At 45.0% G+C, this 18,948-nt stretch overlaps 1 protein-coding gene across 1 annotated transcript in view; it reads right to left on the bottom strand.

Moving 5' to 3' along the window:
* The window catches only part of PMEPA1 (prostate transmembrane protein, androgen induced 1), a 91,575-nt gene extending 78,521 nt beyond the window's left edge, over positions 1–13,054 (bottom strand). The window contains exon 1 of the mRNA XM_086932520.1: positions 13,036–13,054. The gene's annotated coding sequence lies outside the window, so the exon portion shown is untranslated. The remainder of the gene's footprint in view (positions 1–13,035) is intronic.
* Positions 13,055–18,948: the final 5,894 nt, after the last annotated feature.

Consider the following 18,948-nt stretch of genomic DNA (forward strand, 5'->3'; position numbering starts at 1 on the left):
TTTCAAGCCATGGCCGCCCCCACCCCAACCCACCCCAATCTTAGATCAAAGAGACACACAATCCCAGTTTTGGGTTTCCCATTATCCTGCAATGTGTCATAGCGCTTAGAAACGTTTTATGGTCAGAGTACAACGCTTCATTATGTAGCCTCTTAACAATATGCTGGGATGTCAGCACTGTAACCCTGTGCTGGCTTGTCGCAATGCCTTCCCGACTCTGACAAAGCAATGTGTGTCCTGCTAGTTAAAGACAGCAGAGTGGGTTAATGCTCCTGGCACGCAATTCAGCGGGCAACCTGCCAGTTACTGACTGAAAAAACGTACGCTACCCTACTCAATGTACTTATTTTATCGACCACTGAAGGGTAAAAGGCTGAGTAAGTGACGACACGATTGAAGTTGCGCCTAGATTTCCACTGCATGTGCATTAACCCTTCATGTATCGTGAATTCTTAGAGGGTGATTGAGGATTACGTTGAGGGGGTGCATGTCAGTGGAATAGCCTGGTTTGTTCTGAGGTGCAGTCTATAGCGGCATGAAGCCCCGTTGACACCCTGTGAACAGATCCGACAGTTGTCTAACCCAGACTCTCTGGGGTGCATGAGCTGTGCTCGTCTGAATGAGCTATGGTGCAAAATGCAACAAGCTCTCCCTTCTCTTCAAGGACGCTGTCTGGTAGTCACCTGAATGTTCTCCCCACCTGGAGCGTGTTTTGCCCCACAGACTGATATTCACTGTAATAGCAAAGTTTATACTGGCAGATGTGTTCCCACGTACACGCTGGTGGTTGTGCACGACAGGTAGAAACCCCATACCAACTTATGCCCACTTAGGCTCACCTGTACGCCAGGGCTAGACGCTGCGAGCATGGGGTGGAAGTGGGCGACCTTAAAGATGGGGGGGGGGGGGGGGTCACTTTTTACGATTGTGCCAGTGAAAAGTGAAGGGCAGGGGCACATTTATAGATTGGAGTAGACTGATAGAAAGGCAGACAGAGGCACACACGAGCCGGCAGAAGATTATTAGAAACAAGTGCGTAGATAAGTAGACAGAAATGGGGCAGAGAGACACAGTCAGACACAGATGGACAGTCATGTGGAAAGGCAAACTTATAGTTATAAAGCCAGTGACATGACATAATAAAAGCAGAAGGCAAAGAAGAAAGAGAGCCAGTCGGGCAGACAGACATGTACAGCTAGAAAGGTAAATAGGAGGAAAGGACAAACAGGATAAAGGGAATGGATAGAACGGTCGGATGGTAAATATGATAAATAGAGAGATGGCAAGGTACATATAAAATATAGATCCGGGATAGTCAGGTCAGACAGACAGACATATAGACATATAGACATATAGACATATAGATAGATAGATAGATAGATAGATAGATAGATAGATAGATAGATAGATAGATAGATAGATAGATAGATAGGTAGGTAGGTAGGTAGATAGACAGACAGACAGACAGACAGACAGACAGACAGACAGACAGACAGACAGACAGACAGACAGACAGACAGACAGATAGATAGATAGATAGATAGATAGATAGATAGATAGATAGATAGATAGCCCAATCAAAGGCAGAAGGATACATACATACAATAAGTAGAGAAACTGACGGACAGGAGAAAAGATGAAGAAAGAGCTGGGGTAGAAGCAGCTTTAAAGACAGTCACACCAGCAGACGTGGTCTCGGCTGAGGCAGACGGCTGCGCAGACACATAAGTGAACTTGATCTCGGCACGGCGTTGATGTCACTTAGCACCGACGGTGCAGTCTCGAGGCATAAATCAGCGTTTGAAGTACTCGGCGGTGACCCGCAGTGCCCGGTAATGTAACAGACGTCACCGTGAATCACCGGGGGGCAGACAGGTGCAGTCTGCGGGCGCGGGGTGGGGGAGGGTCAGCCTTTAGAGTTCGCGGGGGCTCTCCTTCGGTGACACGAGGAGTGTGCGTGTGGTTTTGGGGTGTGGGGGGGGGGGGCATTGCCTCATTCTCACCAGTGGGGCGAGGAGGGAGTCTAGACAGCACCATGGTGGGGAGGGGGCACTCGCGCAACCTGGAAAGGTGGGCTTCGCCTACAAGCGCCAAGCGAGGGAGGGAATCAGACACTACAGTCCCAGCGGGGGGGTATCTTAACTTGGGGGGGTTGGGGGCACAAGGCAAGTCTGTACATATCATTGGGAGGGCGCATTCGCAGACGGAGGGTCAGGAAGGTATCTTTACACCCCACAGGAGGTGGGGGGAGGGGGCGTATGCTGAACAGCCCACTTGACTCTGGGATACAGGGCACTCAGTCTGCACACTGCATGGGGGCTCTGCAGGGCCGGGGGGGGGGAACAGGGCACTCAGTCTGCACACTGCATGGGGGCTCTGCAGGGCCGGGGGGGGGGGGGATTCATCCTAATTGCCTGCGGGGGCGTGTGTGTGGTGGGTGCACAGACTATTGCGAATGGATGCTCTCAGTTTGTGTGGCCCTGGGAAGACTGGGGTCTGGCTGAATGCAAGCAGTCTGGCTAAGACCCACTGCCCTCGTTTAAACCCCCTGGGGTCTTCGAAGTCCTGCACGAGAAAACATCCTCGGCTTTCCAAAGTCTGCCACCCGCCATATATTCGACTTTTTCTGTATCCCCATGCATCTTTATGCCCCCACACTCTCTGCTCTTCCTTAATTCCCTTTGACTTACTGCGTATTATTTCAAACATCTCTGCTCACCTGCCCTCCACCCCATCTTTCCAGCCCCCTCCCGACCAGGTGCCCCAACCCCAACCCCTTCCCTCCCCCTTCCTCCAGCCTCTGCCCAGACGCCGTCTGCTTGCACTGGTATCAGACGGCCATCGGGGCAATAAGTGCGAATGAACCCACCTGAAACTACAGAACTACATTCCTAAATACCTGCAGCGCCTGGATGTGCTCCTTTCTTAAATCAGCGCTAAGCATAACACTTCACATATACGCGCGTGTGTACATGTGTGTGAGGTGTTGGTATATATATATATTGTGCGTATTTACACCTTCGGGAGTGTGACGTTAATGCAATTGTGTGTGTAGTGGTAACGTGTGTAGTTGATGTGTTGGCAGTAAGTGTGCTTGTGTGTGTAAATGGTTTCACAGGAACGAAACCTCGCTGTTCTAATTTTTTCACAGCTGGCGAAGCGCTTAGAGCAGCACTTGGTGCGGAAAATAATCCCATTTGTGCGGCTGTGAACTGGTCGGTAGACCCCGCTCTGGAGTCTAGGCGCTGTGCTTTATTCCACGAGTGCGGCTAACTTTCTTAATTTCTGTGCCGAGGAAAGACGGAAACGCGCCGGTCAAAACCACAGGTTTATGAGATGAAACAACCGAGAATCTTTCGCAATTTATAACGAAACGCGACGTCCAACATAAACAGTGCGGTGGCTGTCTGACACCCTCTGATTCTCTTACCTTCATCTTTGTGCCAATTTGACGAGTGCACGGGTCGGGAAACTGCAAATAACCCGTGTGCATCATATCAAAAAACGAGAATTTGTAATCATGTGATTGCACACTTGTTGTTATGTCATATCGGCGACGGTGCAAAACCCAAGAATTGTAGGTGTCTATAAATGTTCACCTGCCTTCCTCTATGTCCTTGCATAGGGGCACATATATAAATGCGCTAGTTTGCCTGTGGTAGAGCTCTGTTCTGACTTTGGGGTGTACGCCTACTATTATGGGGCGATGCTTTTTCAGCTCGTCGGGGTCCATAAGGGCGTTCTCGAGAACATACGTGTAAGGACCCTTTCTACTCACAGCTTCCAGGGAACCTCCTGGCAGAAGAATATGTTGAATTCTGCGGGCCAGGAATGCAGACACAACAAAGTGCCTTCACTGCCGGCGTGTTGTGCCAAGCATCTCTGAGAGCTCAGCCGCCCTACCGAGAACTGCCCCTTCGAAGAAGTGCCTCTTGTCAGCTGAACGTGGACGCCCACAGCCACAGATCCTATTTCCCGGACCCGAAAGTTCTGTTTCCTGGGGCCTGAAAGCCCTGGTTCCCGGACCCGAAAGCCCTGTTGTTTTTTTCGGTACAATTATTCTAAGAGCACCCCCTCCCCCAAGGGCCTTGAGACCCTCTGGGTGAGTAGTGCGCTATAAAAATTCCTGAACTTGAACTTGAACTTAAGAGAAGCACGTCATCCCCTGTCCTGGGAGCTATTGCGTCTATAAGGGGAGGGGCAAGAATTAAGGGCACGACGTGGCCCTCTGGCCTTCGGGCTAAGGTGCCAGTTGTCCTTGGGTCATCGCGACCTGCTTGCAGTCCATTAAATAGAAGAAAAAAATACATCGATGCCCCTTTACTCAACCCAACACCACCAACAACATAGATAAGTCCGGCATTTGTGCCAGGGCCAACCACCACACCACTAGCAACAGTGACCTCACCTTTTTATAGTGGACAAATTGGCCGAAGTTCTGCTGTACACTTGTTAACTTACAGATCATAAAAAAAGCACATATACATGCCTAGCCAGCCAACAGTGGGCAACTACAGCCCTCAGTGGCAAGTGCTGGACTAAACAAGACAGCCCCCAAATCACTGAACTGCTGTTCACAGCTGTCCACCAATCATTCGGCTTGGTTTGCTTTCCATCTAGACACTTCCATCAGGACATATGGCAACCTGTTTGTACGTCACATCGCCAGCATCTCTGGGGCGTTAGCAGGGGTGCCATGTTGATCAGGCCTTGGTGCGGCCAAAAAGAACAGAAGATAACACAATACTTGCCCACCTCCTGCGTACCTTATGCCTTCAACTAACACCCCTGAAGCCTATCACCATCTGCTGTGGCGTGGCTGGTGCAATTTCATGGCTCAAACAGTCCTAAAGCATGGCTTATGCCACATACTTACCGCATATATTGAGGGGCTGGATACCATGGCTTGATGGGACTGCGTGCCTCTGCCTTTGAACTGTCCAATCATTGGCTTTCTTCCGCCATGTGCTTCCCCCGGACTTGTCTCCCAACCCACGTATGGATCTTTCTGTAGGGGTAAAGGCAACCTGCCACCTCCCCTGCCCCTTAGCGCTCTGGAAACTCAGTTAGAATAAAATTGCGACCCCAATGGCTCCACAGTGTGGGACGAGTGCTTACACTTCCAGAAGGTGGCCTTGTTTGACGTTCTTTGATTGGATACTGAGACTTATTGTGTGACCTCTTTCGCTGGCCCTTTAAGACACAAAACAAGATGCTTGCTGGGAAGGTTGAGAAAAGCCCTGGAGGATCCTTCGCCAGAAAGGACTTTCCGCCTGACATTTCCTATTCCAGTTGCACCCCATGTTATGGACCCATCCCTAGTCTTCTATGGTTTTGAGGGAGGTTGTCCTTTACTGATAAATGAGCTAATCCGCTGCGCTGGAAAGGGAAAACGATTTTTAGCACTCCAGGCAAAAAGCTATTTTACCACTGCAGCACTCCCCGTTTAGAGAAACATGGCCATTTTCACACTTGTGTTTGTTTTGGCTCTACTACCAGGTAGCCCTATGTCTTATCGTAACCAGTAGGAACAGTGGGCATGCAATGACCCATTCAATCTGCTTATATATCAATAGGGATGTAGATACAGGCCAGATTGCTATTTAGCAGATTGGTATTTATAAATTATACATATTAAGATAACAAACTATATGGAATCCATCCAACTCTCAAGTCATATCTGAAAATCAAGCTTGTCATCCCTGGATTTAAAGGGGACAATTGCATAGCGCCTTTTAGCCGGAACAACCAGGAAACGAGCAAAAACCGCGAGATGAGCTGAAGATGTAACACTGCCGTAGGTTCGTATTACTCCTTACTTAAATCTCCAGCTAGAGGCTATGCCAGCATTTAAGATTCCACCATCAAAAAGCCTTTGCAGGGAATGTCATGATTTCACCCTTCCTTCCTGTCTTTTAATGTTTGTGTGGGGCCATTAACAGAGATGATTTAGTCATTTGGGATAACATTTTCAACTGCGGCGGTGGTTCCAAGTTGCTGCTGAAGCTCACTCCCTTAACCCCCATAAGGCGTGACCATTTTCGACATGCCTGCTGGCCACTGTAGGATGAATAGCACTTTTCTAACTACAAATCCAAAAGACTGTTATTCATGATGGTTGGAGCCACAGCCACTCTTTGGGCAGTTTATCTTTGACTCGCTACCCTTGGGCATTCCATTTTTTTAGGCACCAGGTTTTGGAACTTGGGGGTTATCATGGCTTAAAGTTTCCCATGGAGCCATAGTTCCTAAACTTAGTGAAGAAAGTATTTTTCCACCTTCCATATTCCTCTTCGTGGGGTTCTAGACTTACAACACTGGTTCTTGCTATAGTGGCTGTGCCAAAAGCCACTATAGGTGTGGCAGGGTATACTCAGACATGAGTCCCTTACTCACTGCTCCATCAGGATTCAAGCAAGTCGGGCCGACGACGGCTGAAATGCCAGAAACCGGTCCCCGGAAGCTTGTCTCCTTTCTGGTGAAGAATTGGCTTGGTAGTTTGGTCTGCCCTGTTCCCATGATGCACTGGGCCAGGGACAGACTGATTTGCATATAGCCAGGTTCTGAGCTGGGATGGTGCAGTGAGCTAAATAACGGTGATGGATCAAGCCCTGATCTTTGGACTGGGTAAGAGTGGTCTGCTTAATTCAGACACTCTGTTCATCACCACCCCCTTTTCGGAAAAGTATAAACCTAGGCCTAGCACAGATGCTGCGCACAGAACACAACTGCATCAAAATTCCAGTGCACAGTTGTTGGTAATGGTCAAAAACTGAGACCATGTGTTACCTTCAGTAAGTTCCCTTTGCTCTTTGGCCACAGAGGAGAGAACTACTATTAGACCTCATGCACCTAAGCAGTCCACAAGTATAAACAGCTATGTTTGAAAACTGCTTTTTGCACTGTTTTTAATTAAGGATTACAAGGGATATCCCAATAAAAGTTTTTCTTCCCTGCAAATCCTTTTGTAACTCCCACTTTCACATTATTGCACTGCACTCATCATTCTCACACATTATTTATGGTCACACCTGTATATGGAGAGCTTTGCTTATGTGAAAATATCAAGGACCCCCTGAGAGGATGGATACTACAAGTCTTGGTCAGGGATTAATAGCATGAGAGGTAACAACCAAGGCACTTAAACTGCAGACATTTTATATTCTAATGAAATAAATATATAAGAAAAAATGATATGAGTAGGTCTAAATTTGGTTTTTATTATTGACCAAGTTAAAAGAATTAATCACAAACAAATACATATAATTGAAGTCATGAAATTTAAAAGGAAATGTATATCATTGAATTGTAAATAATAAATCCACAATAAATATACAATACACAATAAAAAACATATATATAATCATTAAAAGGGTGGCATAAACAAATAGTTCTCTACGCGCGTTTCGGCAACCAGCGCCTTCTTCTGGAGTAGCCACGTATCTCCTAAGTATTTTTAAAAAAAGAAAAAAAAGGGGGGGGGGAAAGAGAGAAAAACTAAGCAAAATTCATAATAGCTAAAAATTTACAAGTAAATCCACATAAACTAAAGGAACATTAATATATTCGACCTACAAATTCATATCAACGTCTTTTTTCTAATTTTACATTTCTCAACATTGCCCTAACCAAGGGCTATCATTTCTTTGTGTATTTCAGGTTCCAGGGACTAAAAGGGGAGGCGTGGAAGGATGAAGATTCAGGACATAGAGAAGAGGATTGATGGCATAAGTGACCCTACATATCTCTAAATGATAACAAACTATAGTAATAAGAAAGGTGGTCGTGATATATAATTCGCCTAAAGTACGAGAATACAATATTTCTTTTTCTCATCCATATTGGGTCTCTCAGGTCATAGAAATATGGTGACTTATTTTAAAGGTCAAGTGAAAAGATAACACATACTACTTTCTTCTAATAATGGTTATTTAAACCTACACTTTTTTTCACTAAAGTTATACTTGCACACTATAACAAGGATTGATGACACAACTGACTAAACAAATCTGGAGAGCTTTGCTCCTGCTTGGTTGTTTGTTCCTCCTACATGACCCATATAAGTTCATCCACGGGAAATCCCTCTATGATCAAGAGGTAAAGTGGATGGTAGGAAGGATACCCAGATGATGATTGTATTGTATTGTATTGTATCAGATATTTGTATAGCGCAAAACTATCACCCTACGGGTATCCTGGAGCTTGATCGTCAGATAGTATGACATTTGAACAGACTCACATTGGCAATAAGAGGTCTAAATGTCCCCCCTAAGTTTTCCCAAGCTTTCTGAAACAGGTTAACGAATTGGCCTGTCTGATGGTCTGGGGAAGGTCATACCAGAGTTGTGCAGCGGCCACGCCAAAGGCTCTGCCCCCCCCATCCTAACTCTTTTAAAACCAGTAGTATTTAGCAAGTTTACTTTAGAGGAGCGGAGCTGCCTTTTCGGATTATACCAGGTAAATCTCTCCCGTAGGGGAATAGGGCCCAGGCCATGTGCCGCTTTATACACAATACAAAGAGATTTAAAGCAGATTCTCTCTTTAATGGGCAACCAATGTAGATCTTTCAGGGCTCTGGTCGTAGAGGCCCTGCGTTGCCTATTCAGTGCCAGCTTTGCTGCCATAGACTGGACTCTCTGTAATCTCTGTACGATGTAATGTGGTGCTCCCAAATATAGAGCATTACAGTAGTCCAGTCTGCTAAGAATTACACTCTGTGCCACAAGTGAGCGAGTGTCCTTAGGCAGAAGCAGGAAGATATGTCGTAACATCCGCAACATTCCATTTGGAGACTGCCATCCATTAGTACCCCATGATACTGATCACCTCGGTGAATGACGGGAATCAAATTATTTACACGGGTCTTTCTTCTCTTTAATTGATTGCTGTAGTACTCCTGTTGTTAGAATAATTTTGTCTGCCACTGTTTTATGATTTTCTTATGTAATTGTGTTATAAGTATATGAATATTGTCCTACTGAATTGTTTATGTAATTATTGGTTGATTATGCCTTTTTATCAAATGTTTTTAATGTGAATAAGATTATACATAAATAAATGCAACTTTGTTTTTTAATTATTTGGTTGGGTGCTTTTCATACAATTCCTCCCCTGTCGTATGAATATTTGGTTACTTCTTTTGCATTGCTTATTTCCCTGTATTACGAATTGACTTTCTTAACAGGGGGTCCTTGTTGTTTACATTAGTACTCCTGTTGTTACACATGTTCAGAGGGTCCTCCACAGAAAGGGCCTGGCTTCAAGAGACCACCGGATTATTTTGTTTTGTTGTGAAGGAATGGATTGGGGAATAAATACGAGGTCGGTCTATAAAATATCCCTTGGACCCTCTACCAAACTTTAGTTATTTTTGTTCTAGACTTACCACACAGGTTCTTGCAATAGTGGCTCTGCCAAAAGTATACACCTGGACCTAGCACAGCAGCTGCACACAGAACACAACTGCATTAAAATTTTAGGGCTCAGTTGTTGGTAATGGTCAAAAACTGAGACCATATGTTACCTTCAGCAAGTTCCCTTTGCTCTTTGGCCACAGAGAACTACTATTCGACCTCATGCACCCTTCACTAAGCAGTCCAAAAAAATGTCCTCAATTACTCCAGATGAAGTCTAGCTTCTAACAGATTGTTGTTTCTGAGAATGTAGGCATATGTTACATCACCTAAATAAGAAGGCAAGGAGACTTAGTAATAATTTGGTCTCCACGTGCCAAGCAGCTGGCATATGAGGCTGCAACTTTATTTAAATAGCACGCCCACAACATAACACTGCAGTGGTTCGTCTGATTGAGGGGTGCATGTTTGACACTGCACAACCCTCTCACATTCTTTGGTCAGCCCAAAGTTGTTAAGTTGCAGATCGAAAGGTCTGGGCCTGGCAGCAAAGGCATGGCGCACCTTTCCTGTGCACCTGAGAAACATCAATGACCACTTGACCTTCAGAAAGAGTTCTCCCTTCCCTGGACAATTCCTTTATCACTTCCATTTGAGTATGTCTGATTACATATTATTTCCTCTATCTTTAGCACCACATAGTTGCTTGTTGGGTGATTCGGCCTTCAGAAACACTTGTAACAAAATATTACAGTGCAGACGCTCCCACCGACAACATTTTTTGTTCACATGGCCAGGAAGAGAACTTGCCTCAACCCCCAAAATGACTTCTAGGATTGGAGTTAGAACAGGAGGAGTTACTTCAGTATCCTGGTAGTGGTCCTGCCAGGGTAAAGGCTTTTGTCAGTGTGAAGACCATGTCACTGAAAAGGTTGTGGACGAGGAGAGCATTAGCTGCTCAAATGATGAGTGTATCCAAATTCGCCCTGTGTCTGCTGTTTATGCTAAGAAGCCACATCTTTCATCAGTGCATCTGTAAATTCTCCTACCACATCTCATAAATGGTAAGATGTTTGCTGTTTCCTGATATAATTTCAGCAGCTGACCTTGCACCTTCTTGCTAATTCTCTTTTGGATTTCCTTTAATAAGGGTTTAGCAGTCTGGGGACATTTTGAGCCAATATTCCAGGTTAGGCCGCCCTCAAAAACTGATCTGTGTAATAAGCAACAAAATTTTTGCTGGAGAACTCTGATATAAGTACATTTCCATTGATTGACAGTCAAACATTTTAGAATAATTATTATTTGCTCAATCATGTATGTATGTATGTGTAATCGTATATAGTGCTCGGCTTACCCTAGGGCATCTCGGCGCTTGCCTTGGGAACCCGTCCTGGCTTTTCCCTGTGAGATAACTTGTACTGGGCATCCCCAAGGTGAAAGCCAGGCATCCCGCCACGGGGGGGCCATAGTGGAGATTAAGCAAACTTAATGCCCAGAGTTGCAGAGTGTGAACCCGTGATTAGAGTGGGCACCAAAGCGAGAATTATCGAGTCCGTGGACAATTGGGCTCAGGACCCTGCCACATCGGGAATTGAACCCTGGTCCCGGGTCTGACCTCTGCTTCAGGGTATGCCTCCTCTAACCAGTGAGCCACACTTCTCCACAATATTCGCTCATAATACTTGCTTCTTTTTACACAGTCCTTCATTCGGTGTGTCTGTCATTTCTATGTTTTGTGAATAACAGGTGCTACTGCTAATCAGTTCAGTGTTATTCAATGCTCCTTCCTCAGAATGATGGAAGGCGTAGTTAGGCTTGCTGGCAAGGGCCTATCACATCAGCGAGGTACATACCAATAGCACATGAAAATAAACTGCGGAGATGATAATACACATCCAATACAATATACATAAGATGAACTGCTTTAATTCCTCATAAAATAAAGTGGATATGTATATTAAGATGGCAATAACCTTAATGTGATAAGGACTGACACCAACCATAGAGTGAATCATGTTTGGGTTACTTTTAGAAGCGATGGCTGCTTTAATTGCTGGTTTAATTCATTTGAAATAATCTACATAATTGAGTTCGTGGAGAAAGAGGACTTCTTTATTGCTTTTCAAGCTCCCTACGGTGCTCAGCACACACTCAAGAGCTTATTGAACAATCTACAGAGGAGATGACTTCACAACACTGTAACTAGCCCAGAATAAAAGGTCTAGGCTCTTACTGCCATTAAATCTGGGTGCATTTGCTGAGCTCTACGTGCTGTGTGTTAGGCTACTTCTAGAGGTCTTACATGAAGTTCACTGAGGTGGCTAAGAAGGCGTGATACTGCTTATTCACAGAAAGTATCTCGGAGGAGATATATTTTAAGTGGGTCTGAATCTCTTGTTTTGACGTATGCTCTTGCCTCTCAACTTCAATAAGGTGTACTTTGGGATTTCTGCTAAACCTAGTGTGACAAAGTGCATGCTACTCTTGCTACAATATGTAAGCTAATGGTTTACAGGTGCAGTCTGGCCTGGCCCCAGAAAAACGAATGAATGAAGCAGAGGGTTCTACAGTGGATCAAATACAAAACAGGAGCTGGCGTAGAGGGTACAAAGAGCATGCAAAACATAAATGAAAGCATGCATAATTATCAGTAGTTAACAAAAGTCATACAAGTTAATGAAGTGTGTAAATATGTCAATATATACTATATAGATGTAAACACTCATTTACCAACAAGGCATCATAGCCGGGGCCCTGGAATTATGGGATTCTGAGACTGTGGTGTTTGCCACATAGTCATGGATTAGCCACATTTACCACATAATCCATCATCATCTGCATAGTTGTCAGATTTTAACAAAAATAATTGTTTCTAGCTCTAAACGGATCACAATTTGCTGAAATAAAAAGGCATGTGGCTATGAAAAGGAAAGCCCTTCGCAAGTACTTACTTGCCACTCTTACAAATTGCTGTCTTTGGCTGTAAATTTGGAACTAATGAGTTGAAACGTTTGCACAGACAGTGTTAACGTGTGTAGAGATGACACAGTTATGAATTCTGCCAAAAAATGATACGCATTATGTTGCATAATTTGCGTTTTGTTGCCGCATAATTTACTCAACCCTGTCACATATTTTGGCCCTCACCTGTCGCATAACTCACGTGGCCCTGAATGTAGCCCACCTCCAAGATTTACAGCAGCAGCGTCAGATTCCTAACCGAAAGGCAAGGGGTTGTAATAGGGTGGGTCCACACATAACCACTACTGAGACATTGAACCGAAATTCTTTCATGTTGCCGTAACAATACATCCCATAGGGCAGATGTCACTAAAATGCACAGCCGGGGAATTAACATAAGAGGGATGAGGAAGAATAGGGGGGTAGCCCTATCAAACTAGATTGACTTCAGCAGAGCTACGGACATTTCACATTTTAATTCAATATTTAGTATAACATATTTTCATGGGCACTCTAAAGTGGCATATGGCAATGTTCTTGCTATACAAAAAACACGGATGTACACAATTGGTGCAGTCTATTGCAAGAATTGCCAAATATAATAAGGATAGCAGATTTAAAATATCAGTAGCGTTAAAGGTCCGAAACAAATCATGCACACCTTTGAAATAACAGAAAAAAGATTGAATTTGGAGGCTAGATTTGGTGAGAGACTCACACAAGTTAGAACCGTTACTCGCCGGCAAAGCTATTGATTCCGGTAGAAGCCCAAGGCTTGCGGTAGGTTTACTGGTTGCTTCAGCTTTGGATCGATTTTCTCTTATCGTTACCTAGGTGAACGGTACACATTCAGTCTGTCTCCAAGCCACGACGTGGCCCCTTTAAATCGCAGCACGCCCGGCTGGTTTCCTAGGAGGGCGGTGCCAGACACAACGTCACAAGCGCGTGACGCCCTGTCTGGGACCGCCTTTCTCCTTTAACGTCCTAGATGGAGGCGGGAGCGACAAAGTCCACGACTAATGAAAAGTTGCCATCCACGTTTCGGCGAAGTTCTGATTGGTCTGTGAAAGGGGAACCCACGTGGGGCTGAAGGAGGGGGGAAGAAGGGGAAACGGAGACTTTACCACGTGATCGTCTGCGACGGGCAGCGCACAGAGCACAATTTATTTAGCCGGGCAATTGAGGGCCGCTCCCTGCGGCACCCCGCCTCCAGGGACAGGGTGACCTCGGGCTGACCCGGCGTCGTCACAAAGGAATGGAGGCACGCTGGCCGCCGCGGCCCACGCCACCGACGCAAGGTCTGCCCGCGCCGCCGGGCTGCGCGCGAGCTCTCCGCCGCGTAGGGGGCGGATGTTGGGGTTCCGGTGCACCTGCACCTACTGCACTCCTAATACCCAAATCCCTGACGCCGAGTCCGTGCTTGGGCCTTCAGGTGGGGCGGTCCCGCTTAAATTGGGTTGTTCGTATGTAGTACCGGGCCATGGTTTGGGAGAGGTGGGGACCAGTGGCGTAATGTAGGCAGCGGCAGCCCCCGCGGGGCGGGTGAGGGGGGAGCGCGAGCGAGCTCCAGAGAGCCCTTTCAGCATAGCACCCTGGCCTGAGAGCTCTTGACTGAGTCCGGTTGGGCTCTTCATGTATTTGGGGGATGGGGGAGGCTCAAGTTTCGTAACTCCACAGGGTGGGGAGAAGGCCTCTCGGAGTGCAGCGGGGACGCAGCGGGGTGTCCTGATATTACTCAGTGGCGTAGTCCAAGGGCGAACATCCGGTGCTTGACGCCCGGTTGCCCCAGACGGGGGCACAAAGTCGGCAGTAGGGGGTGACACCCGAGAGGGAGAAGGGGGAGGGGGGGTCGTCAGTGCTACCTTCTGCTCTCCCACCGAGCGCTCTGTGGATGGTAGTAGAACACTTTATGTTGGTGGTTAAAGTGACTGTCAACAAAGCACTTTACGCTATTAATCGTAGTGGCTTTAGGGAAGGATCTGGGGTGTGAAATATTATCGGAAGTAACCGAGTATTTAGCCAGAAAGCTCCATAGTATAGCATACCCTAGAACGCCCTTGAGTACTTTAAATGTATGGGAAAACAAAATGGGTTTCATGAAGTTAAAACCTTCATATCAACCATACACCTGTCTGTGCAGGTCATCGACTACCGCTTGGGAGTAACGTGGAGTTCACTAAATTCAGTATTATTTTTGAAGTTGATATTAAAAATGAATGTCTGGGTCGGCAAAGGGAAGCTGCAATAGTACAGTTTGCAGAGCAATCAAATGTGTGTGGCTGTAGGGTAGATCAACAAAAGAAACTGGAATTTTGTTTGTGGGTTCAGCCCTTTAGAGATAGAACAGGTGATAAGATTTTCCTTCATAATAAACCTTTGATTTCTTTTTCCAGTATAATGGTCACATTGATGTCTTCTGCACCGGTTCGTGCATTACCAAACAAAGTTTTAATACAAGTATACATGACGCACACTTTTACACTATTTTTGTAGTGTGTTTGGCAAAATATTTGCTAACCATAGCACCAACTGACTGATTTCACCTCGGAAGGATACACAGCCAAGTGGACTCGTCGGGGTTCGAGCCTGTGACCTATAGGTTATACGCATGTCCACAGTGGACGTTGTTATAAGAATGACGTTGTATAGGTTTAAAGATGCTCTAGGCTATTTTCGAAGCATCAGTTAAAGTATAAGGGGTCTAGCAGACGAATGTATATTTTCAATAGTGGGATATGCAGTGTTAGTCTACTAATGTGGTAAAACACGACACAGGTAACGTTGTGTGCTAAGTCTGTAAAACAATAGAAAACGTGTCTATTTTAATTGCCGTGGGTGACGCGAAACGTAGACAAATCCGTTAAAGATCGACGCTCGTTTAGATGCGTTATGTACACTATTTGCGAGAGTCGATAATTCTAATTATTGTAATTACGCACGAGGGTTCAGGGAAGCGCTTTGTAGTGCGCCGAGGCGGCAGGTTTAGCCGTTCTTCATGCTATGCGACTTTTTTGCGTAGTTTATAGATACATATACTTAATGGATCAAAATCTCCAAAGCTAGCACTCCGGATAACTTGCCCTCTTTCTCGTCTGCATCACCTTGTACTGTATGGTCTGCCAGTTCAGGTAAGTTTATGGGAGTAAATCAATAATTGCGTAAACGAATTTAACTTCAACCCGCGTACATCGTATGCGAAGTAACCAGCAGAACGAAAACTGTTTCAAAGGCTGTCATTTGATAATGTCCCCGAATATCTTCCTCAGAAACGCCAATATGATGAGGACGTGCTGTCAGTATTGTGTACACTCGGGTGACCTTCAACACTTTACAGGACACGTTCTCTGATGCTGTATTTACGATGACGCATTGTGCCCAGTGCGGCATCAGGGAGTCTGTTTTGTGAGAAGGCGGCTAGTCTGTTTTGTGAGAAGGCAGTGCAAGAGCAGGTGTGTAATTAAGTGCTGGCTTTATTCTCCGCACTGTATGCGTGACAAGTAATTTCAGCATCGTAGTGGGGAAATGACAACGCCGGGACTTACACTCGAAAGTTTTTTTTTTTACCATAACATTTTGTACGTGTAATAGCATGTACGTGGGACATTATGACGAGATCCTCAGGTAGAACCAATCATCAGAGAATGCCGAGAATCGTGTTTTGATTGGCTGAAGGTCCTTATTCTCTCACAGACGCGAGCTGTGCCTAGGGGGCCATTATTGCCAGTTGGTGTTCTCTTTAACTGCAAGCTCATTGTCCATCACAGATTCAGCGTTCAGTTGCTTGATCTAATATATCGGACGTAATTTCTGTAGGCAATGAAGGTGAGAAACTTTCTCACCACCCAAGCTGTGTGCAGAGTTCCACGCCAGGGTCCATATCCATGGTGACAGTCCAGTCTCTCTTAGATAATAACCATTAGGACCATCTTCAATAGCATTAGACCACGCATGCTAGCAGTGGCTTAGAAAACTCAGTGGTTCTCTAGTCTTAAACTGGTTTTGTTACAATTCAGCATAATTAAATTTGTGTTGTTGGTTCTATGGTGGCAGTGTATAATGCATTGTTGTGTGTCCGAGGTATGGCCCTACAATTGCAAAGCGGTTAAGGTTTTGATGGGCATATCCATCTGTGCCATTGTCTCCTATTGGCTAATGCTCACTTCTTGTTTGAGTAAATGGAATTGACAGTGATTGGCAAAGGTGTGGCTGGTTATTGAAATGCAAGTAGTTGCTGGGCATTCTCATCCACCTGCAGGTGGCCTGCTCCTACCAATACCTACTTCCCATCCATTTTCTTCCTCATCCACTTGTACGATTTGAAACAAGCCACAAGGGCAGATGGTCTGTGGTCTGCTTTCTTGCATCCCTTTTTGCTGTCCATGGTAGTCTACGCTTTCTAGCTCCGAGGCTGGACGGATGAATTGTTTGGGTGTCCCATGGATTCTCAAAATTTGCAGGATAGTGGTTGGTTTGCTTATGGTACTGTGAGATCTTTCATGGTTGGAATGATACAGCATCTAGGAAGACTTCACAAAGACTTGCCATCTGTTCTGTGCTGTTCATAAAAGTAGGTGTGCCACGGCTTTAGTGGTGAATCGAATGACCTTCAATTCTTCTTCTCCAGGTAAAGTTTTCGGAGTTCCACCACCTCAGAGAAGGCATCAGTAAGTGGCAGCGTTCTTTCATCCTTAGTTTTTTCCACACAATTGCGTGAAGTATCTACATTGATGCCATGCGGCAGTTGTCCTTTGGTGGCGTTCAGCAGTTTAAAGAACAGTGCCTGCTTCACAGTTAGGACAACTTTAGACCAGCAATTTTTTGCACTAAAGAAGAAAGCCTATTCTCCTTAAGAAGACTGGCACACATCCAGGTTCAATGAACTGAGAATTTATTGAAAAAGTCCATATTTTTATTAATTGCTATTCAGAGCCAGTTGTGTACGTTCCTCAATTAACAACTGCCATAAGTGTCTTATAGAGCACCAGTGGCAGCAGCAGAGCTTTGGTTAGCCATACATTTGAGTTGTTATTGGGTACAAGGATTTAAAGGCATTTCAACTAATCTCTGCTTTTGCACTTCATGAAGAAACCATTGTTTAATACCAGTTGTAGGGCTTGAAAAACAGAAGACAATAGGCACCAACAAACAGAGGGACACAAGAATTTATATTTCCTGAAAAGCCAGAACTTTTTTCTTGTTTGGAGCATTTGATCAGTATTTTTCTTCAAATGATTGTCACTTTTAATTCAACTGTTTCTGATTTGCATGTCTGATCCTCGCTTACTTAAGCTTAGCACGTGTTTTCATTGTTTTATTTTCACTGTAACATGGTGTGTGTGTGGGCTGTATCCAGTGAGTCGCAGTTCTTTCAGAGGGAAACCTTACACTTAGCCATGTGCTGTCATTTAAGTCAACTCAAATAGCGATTTCATTAAGCCTCCTCGGGAAAATTTAAAGTTCACCTTGATTGTTATTACACTGTGTTACGGCTTGCAGAGAAATAGTTCCCAATGCAAACTGTAGGTCAAATAAAGTAGTAAGGGACTTTACATGGTGTAACTATGACACTTTGAAGGGTTTCACATTGTGAACTATGACAAATATTACAAGAAGGGGGTTTACACTGGACTGCTTGCCAAAGCTATACAAAATGGCCTACCATTGTGAAATCCCTAACAAATGCATCAGGAAGGTGTTTTCCATTATGAACGAACTGACAAATGTAATAGAAAGTTTTAATTTTGTCAACTCCGACAAATGCAATAGGAAGGGATTTTGCTCTGTGACCTCCTTGTCAAACACCACAATTCGGTCCTTTACACTACACTCCATGATGAACACCACAGGAAGAATCTTTGTTAACCTATTTGACAAATATGACACAAATGGATTTTACATTGTGATCTCTCTGAAAAAAGGAGTAGCATGCAATTTGACAGTGTAGGTCCTCTATCAAACACAAAAGGAAGAAGTTTAACACGATGAACGTTATGGCAATGGCATTGAACTATGAGGTAAATAAAAAAGGAAGACGTTTTTCATTATGTACTCTCTGCCAAGCACCATAGTAAGGGACTTAACCCAGTGAACCCTCTTAAAGCAACAGCAAGGTGGATTACATCGTGAACCCTCTGAAATACAACAGATAGGTTGTAAACTATGTGACAAACACCATATGAAAAGGGCTTTACATTTTATTTATTTTATTTTACAGATTTGTAGAGTGCATGGCTGCCCGTAGGCGTCCCAGCGCTAGTGACAAGAACCAGAAGCAGTGGGAGCCTTACGGGAACAGCCATGTCTTGAGTGCCCTACGGAATGAGAGAAGGTTAGGCTGGGCTCTGATGTCTGGGGGCAGTGTGTTCCACAATTTGGAAGCATTGTATGCAAACAGTCGGCCACCAGAGCGGGCTTTCTTGATTCTTGGAACAAATGCTAAGTTGAGGCTTGAAGATAGTAGCGTTCTCTTGGTGGTGTAAGGTGTGATAAAGTTTTGAAGGATTGGTGGAGCCTTACCATGCAAGATTTTATGTCGTGCAAAGTGCCTTAAAATGTATTCTCTCCTGAATAGGCAGCCAATGCAAGGCATTCAAGGCTGGTTTGGCTGAGCAGCAACGATGAGTTCCTGTAA

This window comes from Lissotriton vulgaris, chromosome 7 (genome assembly GCF_964263255.1).
Source record: "Lissotriton vulgaris chromosome 7, aLisVul1.2, whole genome shotgun sequence".
NCBI classification, from domain to species: Eukaryota; Metazoa; Chordata; class Amphibia; order Caudata; family Salamandridae; genus Lissotriton; species Lissotriton vulgaris.